This window comes from Scardinius erythrophthalmus, assembly GCF_964197995.2.
Source record: "Scardinius erythrophthalmus genome assembly, chromosome: 4".
NCBI classification, from domain to species: domain Eukaryota; kingdom Metazoa; phylum Chordata; class Actinopteri; order Cypriniformes; family Leuciscidae; genus Scardinius; species Scardinius erythrophthalmus.
The window spans coordinates 10,920,154-10,937,919 of NC_138224.1; the positions used below are offsets into that span (position 1 = coordinate 10,920,154).

Sequence of the window (17,766 nt, forward strand, 5' to 3'; positions counted from 1 at the left end):
GAATCATTGTGCTTTAACCCTGCTGATTTATGGGTATTTGAGAGCTGTGGTCTGTGGTCTACTTGCTGCTTTGGAGAGATTTGTGTTGATTTTATATCTTGGTGTAAATAACTCGGAGGTCATGGCGCCCACAAGCCCTGTGAAATTTCTCTCCTGTGGGACCGGTTTCTGTTCTTGTCCTCCTGGCCTCCTTCTTGAACCCTGTATCCTCCCTTGTACCAAAACACACTCCAAACACTCCTGTATGCTTTGATGGGGGTTTAATGTTGATCTAATGTGAGTCACAAGCATGTTTTTGCCTTTAAAAGTTTTCCAAAAAGCTTTGGCAGCTGGTTTCTGTCTTTAGCATGTCTGTGAATCACAATGGAGGCCTAAAATAATCCAACTTCCTGCTTTGAAGACCTCAAACTCCCCTGTGCACCCGAGACTCACTCCAGACAGACTTCTGCAGACTTTAATGATGTTTAGAGCTTCATATCTGAGTCCCTTGTCAGAGTTATATCAAATGAAGGAGTAGATTATTTCCTGCTAGTTATGTAAGTGCATTGATATTTGGAGTTCTGGAAATATGGATAGATTAAATTTAACATGTTAAGCCGTCTTTGGTGTTTTCAGTGGTGCAAGGTTTATGAACGGGTGAAAGTAGGATTTGTATTTTGTAAAAACATACGTTTAAAAATATATTCTTTTGTGTCTCCCAGTTATGCCCCAGTTTTATTGGAGAAAACCAAACCACCAACAATGACTAAGAAAGAACATTCTAGTACTTTAACTTACTGGCATCATGTGTCTGATGTTGTCAGTACTGCCTTGTTTTTAGAGGATTCAGAATTCAAGATGAATAGATTCTTAATTATTTCTGATCATGTCTACCATTATGCAGATTTGACTGTAAGAATTAAGATCTTAGTTTATAACTTGTACAACTTTACTTCCTTTACTACTCTTAGCAGACTTTATTTTCATGTCTGTCCTTATTCACATTCACTCTGAAACTGATACATATACCTTAAACTCAGCCTTTTTTCCATCTCTCTTTCTCTGTTTTCCTCTTTAACTAATTTATTTTTAATTAATTAAGAGTTAATTGAGCCTGACTGATGGGACTGTGAGTGTACATTGTTAAATACTGAGAAACAGAAACGCTGCTTTTAAAAACAAGGCTTCTGTACTGAAACTATACTGAACTGCTTTTTGTTTTATGTCCCCAAATTAATTGACAGGGTCTGGCGGGTGTTCAGTCTGACTGAAGAACAGAATGAACGTTTGAATAGAGCGGTGAAAGACTGGAGGCTTGCTGGGAGAAAGAGAGGCTTGAATTGACTGAACTCGCCGCTGTGCGGGCGATCAATGCAGTACAGTTATATTGAATAACAGTGTCACTCCTGACATATGATTTATGAGTTATAAATATCGTGCATGTGGGCCCTCCTACGTACAGTATGACAAAATTTCTCACTTGACTTCAGACTGTAACATTTCTTTGGCTTTTATGTTTTTGGTCTGACAGTATTAGAGCTCAAATATGTTTGTGAGGAACATTTGAAGCATACAAATCTTTATGAATCCTTCCAAAATGTTGTGTTTATTAACTTAAGGAGTCAATGCTTCTGAGTTCTCCCGCAAATGTTTTGCGTTCCCCAAGAAACTTTGGGTTCGCTTGCAAACCTTTTGAGTTTCTCCGGGAAACACAAACGTTTTTGCAGGAGAACGCAGAAGCATTGAAATATTTTTCCCACCACCATGTCCCTTTAGGGGCTCCATAGTAACTTGATGCATTGTGCTTATGTACAAGACTTTTTATACTTGGTACGGATTTACTTGGGACTTAGGGATTGATTTAGAGCATATAACATTCCGTGGTTGTGTTATAGGCAGTAGATCGGCAATATAGACAGACTGACTTCAGGATTAGAATAATGCTCAGATTTGATCATCACAAATCAATACAGAAAAATAGCAAAGTGCAGGACAGTGTAACCAGTATTCCAAGTATTTAATACAGTATAATGTAATATCGGCTATCATTTAAGTTAACAGCTAGAACAGCAAATCTTGATTGATATTAAAAAGTTGCATTCAGGTTTGGCTCCATTTTGGTATAAATTTACACTTTTCATGAACCATTACATTCCCAACAGGTCAAACCAAGTCTGCCCTTTTCCCCTCATTAAATATTCTCTTTCACTTAGATACACTTATGTCACAATAGGTTGTGAATGCTGTTTTATGTTAACATTAAAGTAGTTTGTCTGCATAGCTGTTTTTCTGTTCATAAATGGAGCCAGTTTCATAGCTTGAAGGGCATATCATATAGGTATAATTTGCACCGAGCTCAGATTAGGTTTTTTTTATTTTTTTATTTTTTTATTAGGCTATTAAGGTATAGCCTAAAGGGAGAAAGAGTGATAAAAAAGCCACAATGAGACCTCTGGCCATGTTGGTGACTCTGGATGATAATAGGGCAGTTTAACGCCAGTGGCATAAACATTTAATAATTTATCACAGTTTAGACTACTAATTTTGTCTGGCAGCTAGTAGCTACAGTCTACTAATCTTTTTAATTCATTAGTCAGGTACAGAATGAATAGGCAGACTAATTCTAGGCAACTCTGAAGTTCCTGAATTGAATCTTTGGCTTGGTCTTGCTTTCAGTTTGAATAGCACTTCACTTCCTACTTTACACGCCAAGCCTGTAATCTGGTATGCATACGACCTTCAAGGGCTCTAGAGCGTCAGAGCAGAAGTCAACAGTCTACTGTTTGTTTATTCACTTTTTTTTTTAAAAGTAAGACAATTCTTGTCTTCCGTTGGAATACTGTAAAGCATTAGTTTGATGTAATTTCTGTCCCTAGAGAGGGTAAGTGCTAAAGTATTAATTTTGTTACCATTTTCATTCACTTTTAGGTTTTTGTAACATTTAGGCCTAATTCTCACTTTATTTTTATGGAAGTCTGTTTTGGCCTCAGAATAATATATATATATATATATATATATATATATATATATATATATATATATATATATACTAGTCAAAAGTTTGGAAACATTTCTATTTTTAATGTTTTTGAAAGAAGTCTCTTATGCTCATCAAGCCTGCAGTTCAAAAAAAAAAAAAAACTTAATATTATGAAATATTATTACAATTTAAAATAATGGTTCTCTTTTTTAATATTTTTTAAAATGTAATTTATTTTTGTGATGCAAAGCTGAATTTTCATCAGCAAGTACTCTAGTCTTTGGTGTCTTATGATCCTTCAGAAATCATTCTAATATGATGATTTGATACTCAGTTATGATGGAAACAGTTGTGCTGCTTAATATATTTTTTTGGAATACTTTTTTCAGGATTCATTGATGAGTAAAACGTTAACAGTATTTATTCATAAAAACAGCATTTATTCAAAATAAAAACATTTCTAACAATATAAATTAAATTTAACGCATCCTTGTTGAATTAAAGTACTAATTTCTTAAAAAAAAAATAGTTATTGTTCCCAAACTTTTGAACGGTAGTGTATATTGTTACAAAAGATTTCTATTCTAAATAAATACATTTATTTTTAACTTTTTATTCATCAAATAATCCTGAAAAAAGTATCTCAGGTTATAAAAAAAAAATATTAAGCAGCACAACTGTTTCCAACATTGATCATAAATCAGCATATTAGAATGATTTCTGAAGGATCATAAGACACCAAAGACTGGAGTACTTGCTGATGAAAATTCAGCTTTGCATCACAAAAATAAATTACATTTTAAAGTATATTAAAAAAGAGAACCATTATTTTAAATTGTAATAATATTTCATAATATTACTGTTTTTTATTTTTATTTTTATTTTTTTTACTGCAGGCTTGATGAGCATAAGAGACTTCTTTCAAAAACATTAAAAATAGTAACGTTTCCAAACTTTTGACTGGTAATATATATAATTATGTATATAGGTACAGTTATGAGAAATAAAGTCACAATTGACATAATGTTGCAGTTGCGGTAAATAAAGTCACAATTACTTTTCTCATTAGAAAAAACAGACTTTCCTAGTTTCCCTAAATATGGAGACATGAAAAGTTTTATTTAGCGTTTTTTTTTTTCCCTTATCATACACCGTGTTGTTTTCAGTATGCATTTCCATTTTTTTTAACCACTTAAAAAGATTAAGATAATCCAATATTCATAGTTAGAAGGAAAATTGCATATTTATCTGGCTTATGCATCTGTGTCCATGAAATCAGTGTGAAGGCATGTCAGAGCTGCTCCTCAATGTGCTGCACTGCACTTGATTTATAACACTGTCCACATGACAAACGTGAATTTAAATGCAGGTCACTCATGGTTTAATAAAACCACTTTGTATTATGGGAATCAAGAATAATTTTGCTTGTGCGCTCTGAGTGTCTGTTGCTGCCAGAGGCTTCAGATTCACAGACGTGCACATGGAAATGACATTTCTGCCTGCTCAAGCCTGACTGGATACAAATAAGGTCAAATTTGGCTCTAATATGCTGCTCTGTTGTGGACAATCGCTTTTGTCATTTTGTCAGATAGAGGCCAGATAGGCTAGCTGACTGTTTCAAATTGGAGGTGTTTATTTTGATAGTGCTTATGCTGTGACCTTAATGTGTTTGTCTGTCTGTGTTTAGCACACAGTTTTAACTCATTGTTCTAGGAAACATTGTAATTTTATTAAATTATCTGGCAGGTAGCAGTGTGAATGTGTGACACTGCAATAATGGGGTTCTGCTGCGTGAATCATATTATTCAGGACCTCCACACTCTCACAGTGTGGAGTCAAGGTATGTTTATTGTCAGTTGAGAAATCTCTTCTTGGGAATTTCGCTGCAGGACTGAGCTAAAACATTACAAATGCAATGACATTTTCAGAATTGGGGTACTTAGAGTTATTTCATGATGGATAGGAATGTATAAGATCTGTTTTGCGCCTGGTTTAGTTTGAAATCAGGTGGGAATATGGTGAATTGGGTTTCCGAAAGTACATTCTGTATGTGTTTTCAATTGGAAAGTGTAGGCAAATTTATAGTGTTTTCTTTTCTCAAATACGTCCTTGGGATGTATCTTGTTGAATGTTAAAATGACACCATTAAAATGAAATGGTGATTTTTATTTTATTAATACAATTATTTTATTAATTTTGTTATATATTTTATTTTATAAGGGACATAGTGATTACAAACACTTTTTTGACCACTGAATGATTTCTACTATTGGCTCACTAAAAAACAATAAATTCGAATCAAGAATGTCACTTTGGATGCTCAGTGAACAGGGATATGTTCAAATTCTTCTCTCGGCTGACATCTTTTCTTGACTTTGCTACTGTTCAGTCTGCAGCCCACGGGGCGAGCGTGTCCGGTGTGATTCACGAGCCTCAGGGAGTTACTATGAGGAGATTTCTCAATCAGCTGAGTTACTGGCTTAAGGGGAAATCTGTTCCCTCTAGTGTGCCTAATAATAGCCATCAAACAAGCCTTTCCTGACCCTCTCCTCTCTCATCCATCAGATGTATAGCTCCTCACAGAGTAAAATACGGCCCCGTAGTTCCCCATCCCTCCCGCTCTCTTTTTTTATTACCACCAGCTTGTCGTGTTTTCTTTTAAAGAATACGTACTAAGAATACGTTTCTCATTAGCTTTCTCTCGGCCGACTCTCCCTCTGTGTCTGCTTCTTTGCTTTGGTTTGTTCTTTCCGTGCTCGCTCATTGTATGTTGCACAAGATTAGTTTCTCTCCGGAGTGCCGGCTTAATGTCTGGTGGGTCGGGGTCGCTGTGGTTGCCCCGCCATCGCTGGGCCCTCGTTGCTGCGGTGGGTTTCCATGGAGATGATGTTGTGTGATCGGCGTGGCTTGTAAGGGAGCTTGAAAAAGAGACTGAGTTATGTGGCCGTTCTGAGATAAGAGCTGATTCCTGCCATCATTGTTCATTGCATGTTTTATAAAGGGTTATCTAGATTACAGAACAAATAAAGACCAGCGTGGTAATGAGCACTTTGTTTGGAAAATATTGCTAATGCATGCTGACCTTATCAGAGAGGGCTGAATGCCGTTTTATTGACTCTCACTGAGAACTATGGCCTTTATATAAACAGGCAGATCAATAAAATGGAAGGCACATAAGTCATCAGCGGGTAAAAATGAATTGAGAGAGCTTTCATACACCATTCACCCAAATAAGCGATTAAGACATCTGGCTTGAAAAAGTGCTAAAATAATTGTAATGTTGTGGCCAAAAATGTATAGGCTAAATAGCCATTGTGAAATCTCTATACTATTTTGTGTAAATTAATATAAAATAGAAATAAGAATTAATTAATAATTAATAATTAATATAATTATTTTGTGTGGGTGTGTGTATATATACATGTATATATATGAAAAATCTTTATTTCTTCCCAAATCATTTTAAAGATGCTAGTTGCTCAGACATTATTGTAGCCTATCTTTAAAATGAAATGTTGCACCACTGCTTTTGTTGCATATAGAATAGATGATTCCAATAGATTTTACGACCGTGAGTGGAACCCTACTGCCGTCCCATCTCTCTCTTGGCATGTGGCCTTTGCTCAAACCACATCATTAACATAAAAATCAAATAACATTTTCTTATTGCACTGTGTGGATCCCCCCTCTCCAGGGGGCATCATGCCAACAGTTCTAGTTCACTTCCTCCATCTCTCTTTTGTTTCTCTGTCTCCCTCATAATGCCAAGGCAATGCTTTCTATTTCAGATAAACTTTCTGTTCATCAAAGAATCCAGATTTTTTTTGTACACAACTGTTTTAAACTTTGATAATAATAATAATAATAATAAATGTCCTGAGCAGCAAATCAGCATATTAGAATGATTTCTGAAGGATCATGTGACACTGAAGATTGGTGCTGAAAACTCAGCTTTGCCATCATAGGAATAAATAAAAAAAAATTACTCTATTTTTGTGTATGTATGTATATATATATATATATATATATATATATATATATATATATATATATATATATATATATATATATATATATATATATATATATATATATATATATATATATATATATATATATATATATTTAAATTTTAATATAAAATATAAAATGTATTATAAAATAAAATATATGGCCCTACACAAGATCAAGTGGATTATGAACTTAAAAAGCTAAAAAAGAAAAGCAGATCTTTTTTTTCTTTTCTAGTCCTGTTGGGAGTCTGGTGGGAATTATGTCCGTGTATTGTCCGCTAGTGTGGATAACTGTGTCCTCAGAGCTGAAGTGGAAATGACAGAGTTCAGTGGCGACTCGTCTCTGTGTTGAAAGCCCAGCTGGTGTGTGCTAAATCTGCTGTGTGAAAAGGCCTCTCCATGCCCTTTTGTGCAGCTCTCTAGCACTCAGTCTATTCGGCCGTGTGTGTGTGTGAGGGACCCCAGTCTGACTGATGTTAACACTCAGACAGGGTAAATTAAAGCTGAGAGCTGGGGAAAGTAATCAGAGCTTTTCTCTCTGTTCATATTTATTCTAGACTGTATCTACATGTCCTCACTCATATGATACTCTAAAAGCTACAGTATGGCAATATGGACCTTTCATTATTGGATAGGATAGCTTACTTTAAGGTTACTGTGATATAATTTGTTAATGGTAGAAAAAAATATACAACACAGAGAGTTACAGGTATGTATTATCTGGTATTTGCCACTTCAGTTTACATTTTTTAAACCTTTTAAGGGCCATTGATTTTTTAAAATACATTAATTCAGTTTAATATAAACTTTTTTCTATATTGTATGCAGTTATCGAATTGAATGCACTTTATTTAATTGCCTACACAGACATGCACACACTTGTGACTGCATATCAGTTGATTTGAGTTGCTATGTTGCTTGGCAACCACTATCAGCCTACAGTTAGTCTAATGAACTATATTCCTTGCTGGCAGAATTGTTTATTATAATTATTATTATAATATATTTTTTAAAATCTTATTACTGTGGTTGCTTTTCATCATTACTGCGATTTACTCTTATTGATGATATGTTATCTGTAGGCATTGTTCATTTTATTTTCAGAAAATCTTCATTTGCTAACCCTAAAATATGGTGTCTATTTTATTTTTTTGGTCCAAAGAGATATTTGACCATCGCAGCAAGGTTTACTGCTACTAATTTAATTAGTACAATCAATTCCTGATGGGTAAAATAAAGCCCCTCCATACAATTTTGCTCTTTCTCTTCTGTTGCTTGAAAATATGTCAAATTACGGAGAAGTATGGGTTGCGAATGAGAATCATGTTGACTTAATGTAAACCGATGGCCTGAACCTTTAAAATGACCATTATATTTGTCATTATGTCAACATTGAAGACTGTTTCATGTGCTCAGAGGGCTGTAAAATCATGTCTAGCTATATTAGGATGAATGTCTTGGTTGCCATTGAGCTCTGCATTTGTAATGTGACTTTTATGGTTGACAATAAAGTCTAAATGTGTTTATCTTATCCCAGTATTGAGATTGTTTTTTCTGTTAGTTAAGAAAAGCTGATCTGAAATCAGTGCTGAATCTTTCCCCACAGGCTCCACAGTCAGTGATCGAGGCTTTTGTTGGTTAAGTGTTGAAGCTCTGCACAGCTTTTGTATTTGACAGTCATTTCACACCATTAGGGGTTAATTGGGATCTTCAGCACATCTGCGATTATGTTCTTTTTAAAGGAAACGTTCAAGCAAACACTTGACAGAACAAACAGACCTGCCAAATGAGCCTGACGTGTATTGAGACCTCTTTGAATGTACATATATCACTTTACCTGCACTATACATCTTTTTCTCCATATCTTTCTGTCTCTGCCTCTCTTTTTCCCCCCTCTCCATCCCTCAGTCCCTACGGATGCTTTCGGTTTGCTCCAGGAAATGCTTTAACCCCCTTTGTAAGGTGACAAAGGGGTGTGTTAATCTCACCGAGTTAGGAGGCAGGCACATGGGGGTGGATGCCAGGGAGAGTCGAGCAGCCGTGTGTGTGTGTGTGTGTGAGGCAGATGTCAGAGCGTTCACCGGCCACACACATGCTACACGAGCCACAGAGAATGGTTTGAGAGATACACACTTGATACACACCGTTACCAGGAAAGGACTGCTGTTGACTCGCTGCAGTATCAAGGTCTGGCTGTTTTTTTACCCAGAATAAACCTTTTCTAGTTTGTTGTTTGGTTTGTTTTCAGTGATTTGATTGTGTGTTTTTATAGTTTTCACTAGGGTATTTTCTCACACCCTGTGGGTCAAAGTTATACCTTCAGGGTGAGCGATTTCCTTTCACCTCTTTGACTCAGGTTCTGTGACTATAGTCATTAGAACAAACAGCATTTTGTGCATTGCACAGTACACACCTGGTATCACCTTTCCTGTGAAAACCAGTCAGATTTGTCTGTGTGTGCTCCTGATTTGTGTATTCTGAAGTCATTGTGTGTGCTGATGTCAGTAGGTGTACAACTAAAAGCTGATGGGAGGCACCTGTCTGTGGTATGTTTAATATTGTAATTATAGATAGATAGATAGATAGATAGATAGATAGATAGATAGATAGATAGATAGATAGATAGATAGATAGATAGATAGATAGATAGATAGATAGATAGATAGATAGATAGATAGATAGATAGATAGATAGATAGATAACTATCAGTATACAAAATATTTAAATGTGTGGATGAATGGATGTATAATGTTTGAACAAGTGGATCAATTGATGAAAAAATGGATGGATAAATGGTTAAATTGGATGGATGGATGGATGGATGGATGGATGGATGGATGGATGGATGGATGGATGGATGGATGGATGGATGGATGGATGGATGGAAGAAAAAAGAAATGGATGGATAAATGGTTGAACGAATGGATGAATGGAGGAACAATATAAATGGATGGATGAAAAAAGAAACAGATGGATGGATGGATAAATTAAGAATTGGATATTTATGGATGGTAGATGGATGAATGAATAGATGTATGGATGAAAAGAGGAATGGATGCTTGATAAATGGTTGGATGGATAAATGGATTGATGGATAAATTAATGGATGGGAATTTGGGAAATGGATAAATTGAAACGTGGATAAAAAGAAATGGATTTGAATCAAGAAATAGGTGGATGGATGAAAAAAGAAAAGATGATAGATAGATAGATAGATAGATAGATAGATAGATAGATAGATAGATAGATAGATAGATAGATAGATAGATAGATAGATAGATAGATAGATAGATAGATAGATAGATCTAGGTTTTTGATAATGCAGATAATCATGATACATTTTTATATCTGTCTCTCACCATTAGATAGATATTGTATTCTCTCAGAACCCCTTCCATCTCTCTCTCTCTCTCTCTCTCTCTCTCTCTCTCTCTCTCTCTCTCCCTATCGTGCCGGCATGCGGCCCGTCTCCATGACAACACCTCAGGTCAGCTCTGAGAGGTGGGAGGTAGTTAGTGTGAATTTTTTGTTGTTCTCTCTCTCTCTCTCTCTCTCTCTCTCTCTCTCTCTCTCTCTCTCTCTCTCTCTCTCTCTCTCTCTCTCTCCTCTCTCTCTCTCTCACAGTCTCTCTCTTTCTGGTCTCTGTGAGACAGCAGCTGTGTGTGACAGCTTCAGAGGCTGGAGGTTTCCTCAGTTTGCTTTAAATTGGAGAAAACAATGCAGTAAAGCGACGCAGCTCTCCCTCACAGCGTCTTTGTGGTCCGTCTCCCATCAAAAGATGGAGGGGGGGAAGCTGTGTCAGCGGCCGTGTTTCTGGTAATGTGGAATGAATGCGTGCGTCTCGAGGGAGAACTCTAATGTATGCACGACTATGAACCAGCACGTGTGATGTAGAGGTGCTAAGGGGGGTGTCGATGAAAGCAGGTCTCTCTGTCAGTCTTTCTGCTGATCTACAGCATGGCTTTGTGTTTGCACAGAAGCAATAATGTTTAGAAATCCCAGTGGGGCATGAAAAAATAACACATTTTGTGTGTGTGTTTTTTATTCACTTTTTGGTGCATCTGTGATCCAGCAAGTCTTTTGTCCTTTAGTCTTAATGTCCCTCAGTCGTTTGACACGTTCCTCAGTCATTTTCTTTGCCATATCAGAGTTCTTTTTGTTTTGTTTTTTACAGTGTCCACACCATTCTGAGCTGCTGTCGTCTGGTCGGAACGAGAGGATCCACTCTTTCATACAGTCTAAACGGGTAAGATGTGGCTCACTGGATTTAATTTTTCACTGACTTTTTGATGTACTGTTTGTAATTCAGCGGCTGTTTCCAGACAGAGAGGAACAGAGTAGAGACATGAAAAGAAAAAAGATGAAAAAGAATGATTAAGAATTGGATTCATGACATGTATCCTTCCTCTCTTCACCAACTAAAAACTGTTACTGAAAGAAAAAGAAATTAGCATATTTTGACCGATTATGCTGCTGTGTGCTGACAGATTTTTACCATGTTGAAAGCTGTGAAATGTGTGTGATCTCTCTCATACTCTGTTGTTTGTGCAGTTGGGTTCTTGACCTTTGGCCATTTTTTTATTCTACACTAAAACAGATTTTGTAAATAAATGATTTAAAGGGATAGTTCACCCAAAAATGAACATTCGGTCATCATGTTGATTCACAAAATGAGAAGTTATAAAGAATGTGTTGGCCACAGTTTTCCCTCAATAACAAGAATGGGCAGTGGTTCTTTAAAAACTTCAAAAGGACCCAAAATAATCATATATGTATCATAAAAGTGAACTTCTGAGTTAATACTGTATGATAACTTGAACCACTGTAACTAAATCATTAGTTTTTTTCAACTAAGGAACAAATCATTCTTGAACAAATCATTCAGACGAGCATTTGAGCTGGATCAGTTGATTGAAAAGATCTGAAAATAACTATTTGTTTATGAATCAGGCATCACTTCTTGCCAAAGCTAGCATGGATGCCAAGTCAACATAAATTTCGATCTGTTCCTCTGTTTTAACAGTCATAGATTACTTTTAATCATATTGTTATGGTGTTTATGGGTCATTTTGTGTCAGTGCCAGTTCGTTGTAATCTGCATTCCACAGAAGAAAGTAAATCAAATGGATTCAGTTTGGGGCAACATTTTGTGTGTGTGTGTGTGTGTGTGTGTGTGTGTGTGTGTGTGTGTGTGTGTGTGTGTGTGTGTGTGTGTGTGTGTGTGTGTGTGTGTGTGTGTGTGTGTGTGTGTGTGTGTGTGAACTATTTTCAACATTCATTTTTAGGGATCTGAAACCAAAATAATAAATATTAAGATGCAAGGTAGTAGCTAAACGTGTGAAGTACACAAAAACACATAGTACACATTGTAGGGAAAAACTTGAAAGTGCTGATCTATTAATGTGCTGAAGCTGCATTTGCTGCTCTGTCATCCAAAGTGTTCGATTTGGCCTCTGAGGGCACAAACCTGGCTGTCAGCAGTGTTAGGCAACAATGTGAGACACTTCCGCCAAAAAAGCCAATGGATCAGTTAAGCCTTATATAATCTAATCTGATTAAATTCAGTGAAACATGATGAATCTGTAGAATAAATAATTACAAATCTGTAGATCAAATATGAACTCATCTTTACCTCAGTGTAAATTGCAAACTTTGACATGCCATATTTTGATCGAGTTCTGTTGAAATTATCCAGAATCCTTCATATTCCTGCCATGACTAATGTATTAAAAACACACACTGCTTGACTTCTTGCTAGGAATGCAGTTGATAGTGGTTCAAAGGAGTTGCATGCGATTGGTTGAATACATGGAGCATTTTACATGCTCCAGACACTGATACTATGATTAAAACTGTGTTTTTTCTGGAAATGAATGAACTTGAACGTGATCTTTCCCTAATGATGATCCCTGCTGTGCTTAGACATTACTGGGAGCGTCTGGCCCCGTTAGAGCGGATATACAGACGTGTTCTCTAGAGCTCAGCTGTGTTTTGTAGAAAAGAGCAGATAGAAATAGACAGTGATCTCGTGCCATGTGCATGAGCATGATGCTGCTGGGCAGTTGTTTTTATGATGTATAATGCTGTCAGCATTTTTTTGTTTGTTTGTTTGTTTGTTTGTATGTATGGACTGAGACACATTTTATGATATATTTGCATGGTGATTCTTCAGTCTGACTCACCAAAAATGAAAATTCTGTCATTTACGCACCCTCAAGTCATGTGAAACTGAATGACTTATAATACTTTATTCATTGGAACACAAAAGCAGAATGTGCATGCTGCTCTTTTCCATTAAAGTGAATGGTGACCATGGCTAGCAAGTCAGATTTTCAGTAAATAACTACCTAAAGGAGGATAGTGCATTAGCATGGTTTAAATCATACTTATCTGACCGTTATCAGTTTGTAGCAGTAAATGAAGAGATGTCTTATTGATCAAAAGTTCAGTATGGCGTACCACAAGGCTCAGTACTTGGACCGTTGCTGTTCACTCTGTACACGCTACCCTTGGGAGATATCATTAGGAAACATGGCATTAGTTTTCACTGTAATGCTGATGATACTCAGCTCTATATTTCTTCACGCCCTGACGAAACTTACCAATTCACAAAATTAACGAAATGCATAGCTGTTAAAAAAAACTTGATGACTAGTAATTTCTTACTACTTAATTCTGAAAAAACAGAGATTCTAATTATTGGACAAAAAACTTCCTCATGTAATAACCTAGACTACTGTCTAACACTTGATGGCTGCTCTGTTACTAATTTCTTACTACAGAATTAATTTCTTACTACTTAATTCTGAAAAAACAGAGATTCTAATTATTGGACAAAAAACTTCCTCATGTAATAACCTAGACTACTGTCTAACACTTGATGGCTGCTCTGTCAAGTCTTTGTCGTCAGTTAGGAACCTGTGTGTTTGATACCAATCTTTCATTTGAAAGTCACGTAAAAGTCTGTAAAACCGTATTTTTCCATCTTAAAAATATATCTAAATGACGTCATATGCTCTCAATGACAAATGCGGAACAACTAGTTCATGCGTTCATGACATCAAGGCTAATGCTATTATGGGTGGTTGCCCTGCACGCTTAATAAACAAACTACAGCTGGTCCAAAACAAGCAGCTAGAGTTATTACCAGAACCAGGAAGTAGGACCATATTATCCCGGTTCTGTCAACACTGCATTGGCTCCCTATTAAACATCATATACATTTTAAAATATTGCTGATTACTTACAAAGCACTAAATGGTTTAGTTCCCCAGTACTTGAATGATCTCTTATCGCATTATAGTCCTTCACGTCTATTGCAATCTCAAAATTCCGGCCAGTTGATAATATATATCTGGCCATATATATATATATATATATATATATATATATATATATATATATATATATATATATATATATATATATATATATATATATATATATATATATATATATATATATAAACGATTAGATGACATGACGAGTATTACATCATAGCACATTTTGAACTGTGTAATGGCAGTGATATCGGCACATACTATAAAAGCTCCTGTTCACCCACATACAGCATGTGGACAGATGACCACAGTTTATCTGAGCGCCGAACAGATGGAACAGAGAGAGCAGTGTGCCAACTCATCCTTTCCTCCTGTATTCTCTAAAATAAACTGTGAAAAGAGATATCATAGAACATAGCGTAGAAATAGAATAGTGAATGAATGAATGAATGAATGAATGAATGAATGAATGAATGAATGAATGAAATAAAGGATGAATTTTAATAATAAATGTATTATTCAAAAATAAAGTTTAGAATTGGTTCTATATTGGTAACATATTTTTAAATTCATACTTGTTCATACTAAATTGCATATTTGTTCTCTTTCCTTTCCTCCTGTATTCTCAAATAGAATAGTAAATTTATATAATATTTACTATTATACAAACAAATATACTGATCATTTTCAATTCTCAACTTTTCACTTATGACATAACAGAGAGAATTCTTGCAGAGACTGGTATTTTGACATATTTTTGTGTGTATGTGTCCGTTCAAGTGCAAACGCGATCCGCTGCACCCCTAATTATGAACACACTTATCATCATGAATGCTATCTTACCAGAGATGTAGAAAAATCCTACTTTAGTAAGTAAACGTGTCCCTGTCCCCAAAAATGTTGGTGCTCAAAAGCGCTTCCCTCCGCATTTTCTGCTGCACATTGTTTATTTTTACCACGCATGCGTACCAGTTATGTGCACCCCTGGGTGTGATGTATTTTAAACGAAGACAGAAAATATACTATTTTGGTAACTTATTTTTAAAGTATATTAATTTTATAAAATTAAGTTCTAAATATGAACCACCATAGCAACAATAATTCACATTCAGACCATGCTGGAACTATAGAAACGCTTCTTTCACCGCTTTGACCTCTGTCATCTGTCTAGAGTCATCATGTCTGGTCATTGAGATGCCCCTCACACTCATTGTGTTTTTCCAGAATACAAATAAGTCTGGTTTACAGTATTGTGGCCTCTCTTAGAAGAGGTCTTTTATGAAATGCTCGACCCACCATCTCAGTGTTTCATCACTGATGGAAAGATAGAATAGATTTTATACAAGAGAACAGCACTGAGGCAGATTATATAGTCTGATCAACAGATTGTGGGACATTTGAAATCTCCTTTACAATCAGTGTTGAATAAAACATAACGTCCCCCTGTTACACATGTGCTCAGGGAAAAGCACTGCAGAAATGAAGTCAGTATACTGAGGTTATGACTCACAGCGTTCAGGAACCATTGAGTCATTTCTGGACATTCCCGGCTACTTATTAAATAATGCTTTGTAGTAGTTTCTGAAGGACTGACAAAGAAGTACTCTGTCTTCAGTATATTTTAGTCTGACATTCTTTTTAACATTATAGAGAGGGTTTTTTTTGTTTTGTTTTTTTTGCAACCTAGGCGGGTAATTTAACCCTAGTTAGGTAATTTTAGACGTTGTGTGCTCCACATTATCCTGAGCTTTGTGATAACAATGCAAGTGATTTGTGTTTACCTGTAGGAGAAGCTTGAAAAACAGGCCCTCACAGGAAGCATTTATTACTCTGGAGTCTAGACTATATTTCCCACATGAAATCCTGTGATTTTGATTGAAGTGGCCCTTGGTCTAGTTAGTAGATGTGGTTTTGTAAATGCATTGTGAATCCTACTATTCTGAATCCAAAATCTGTTATCAGCTATTTTAATTATTTTACTCTGAAACATCACAATTATGAGTGAATTTGCTTCAAAATGTGAGAACTGTTTACATGTTATGCAAAATGATTAATATGACTTAAAGTATATTTTACTTTGTAACACATCACAAGTATGAGTTAAAAGCAATGTGAAACCCATGCACCTTTACATCTGAGATCTACATAGATTTTCCCAAGTTTTTCCATTGTTATTTTAGAGTGTGTTCTTTTATATTTGAAGTGAATAGTTCTGCTCAGAGTGGTTTGGGTCACACTGTATTTTCAGCCTAACTGAACTATAAACAGCATAAAGCAACAATGCAGTTCGTGAGTTGCCAGACAGGAGCTTGCTGACAATCAGCAACTTCCCAAAGCTCAGGAGAGAAAGAAAGCTCTATCGTTCTGCTGACACTGCAAGAACAAGTGACCCTTTAGCTGTGGATAACTTCACACCACCACTGTTAAATGAAGTTAGCTCATTTATTTAGATAGTAACGCTATGCTAAACCCTGGCAGTGAACTACTAAAACAATGCTGCGCTGTGGTTTAGCATTGTATTGCTTCCGAAACCGTCATTTGTTGGTTTTTGAACATAGCAACAAGGTAATGGCAGACAAACTGCCAACGGAGCAGTTCAATAAAAGTTAAATGTTTGTGAGCTTATAGCCTACTGTGCGGCTGACGGATAATTATGACTTTTAAAAGACAAATTTGTTTGTTGAGCCATACAGTGTTAACATCTGAAATGAAATGCATGCTGTGAAACCAGCTCAGTTTCTTCAGACAATCAATTTTCTTGACTCATTGATTCCTCTTCGTTTGTGCTCTTGCAAATACTGTAAGTCAAAGCAATGTTTTCCATAAACTGTTTGAGTAAACAGGGATTTGATTGGCCCAGAGGTATTTTATGAATTAAAATGCAAAACAAAACAGCATTATTGTCTAGAGGACACACATGAGCTGGTAAACAAACTGGCAAAAGATTTTAGCATAAAGCTGCTGTATCTTCTGTTTTTCTACTGTTTTATCTAATTCCCTCTTTAAGGGCTTCAGACTTTGGTGTGAAAAGAGACATTTAATCATGTCCCCTCTCGTTTGGCCTGAAGGCATCCTGTGCTAAAGTAAAGAGCGGTTCATTCTTTTCAGTCTCCAATGACAGAGGAGAGCTGTTGAGAGGGCTTCTCTCAGTAGTGTCCTCTCCTTGGATTTACATTAAAAAGATGGATGGGTTTGGCTGCGTTTTGTGTGTCTTTTAATAGGCATGTGTGTGTAATAAGTGTGTTGCCGTGGACACGGAGTGATCGTTAAATTAGCAGTCCGGTTCGGTCTCTTGACTCAGGTCTTCTTCAGAATGAAGGAGCTGTTGAGAAGAACTTGTACTATCAGAGGAAATAAGTTTCCCATGTACTCTTTCTGAGAGTGCATTCTCCGGATGGCTGTGAACTATGAAAAGAGAGAGCTTACAAATACAGTACTTAACCTTGCCAATTAAATTGCTTTTAAAAGGGTGATTTGAAAAAACATTATACAATTTTATGTTTTTCCTGAGGTC

The 17,766-nt window shown here is 36.0% G+C and overlaps 1 protein-coding gene across 2 annotated transcripts in view; it reads left to right on the forward strand.

Annotated features, from left to right (window-relative positions):
- The window catches only part of nrcama (neuronal cell adhesion molecule a), a 50,178-nt gene that overhangs the window by 5,868 nt on the left and 26,544 nt on the right, over positions 1–17,766 (forward strand). For both annotated transcript variants that reach the window (XM_081363310.1, XM_081363311.1), the window contains exon 2: positions 11,147–11,218. The gene's annotated coding sequence lies outside the window, so the exon portion shown is untranslated. The remainder of the gene's footprint in view (positions 1–11,146; positions 11,219–17,766) is intronic.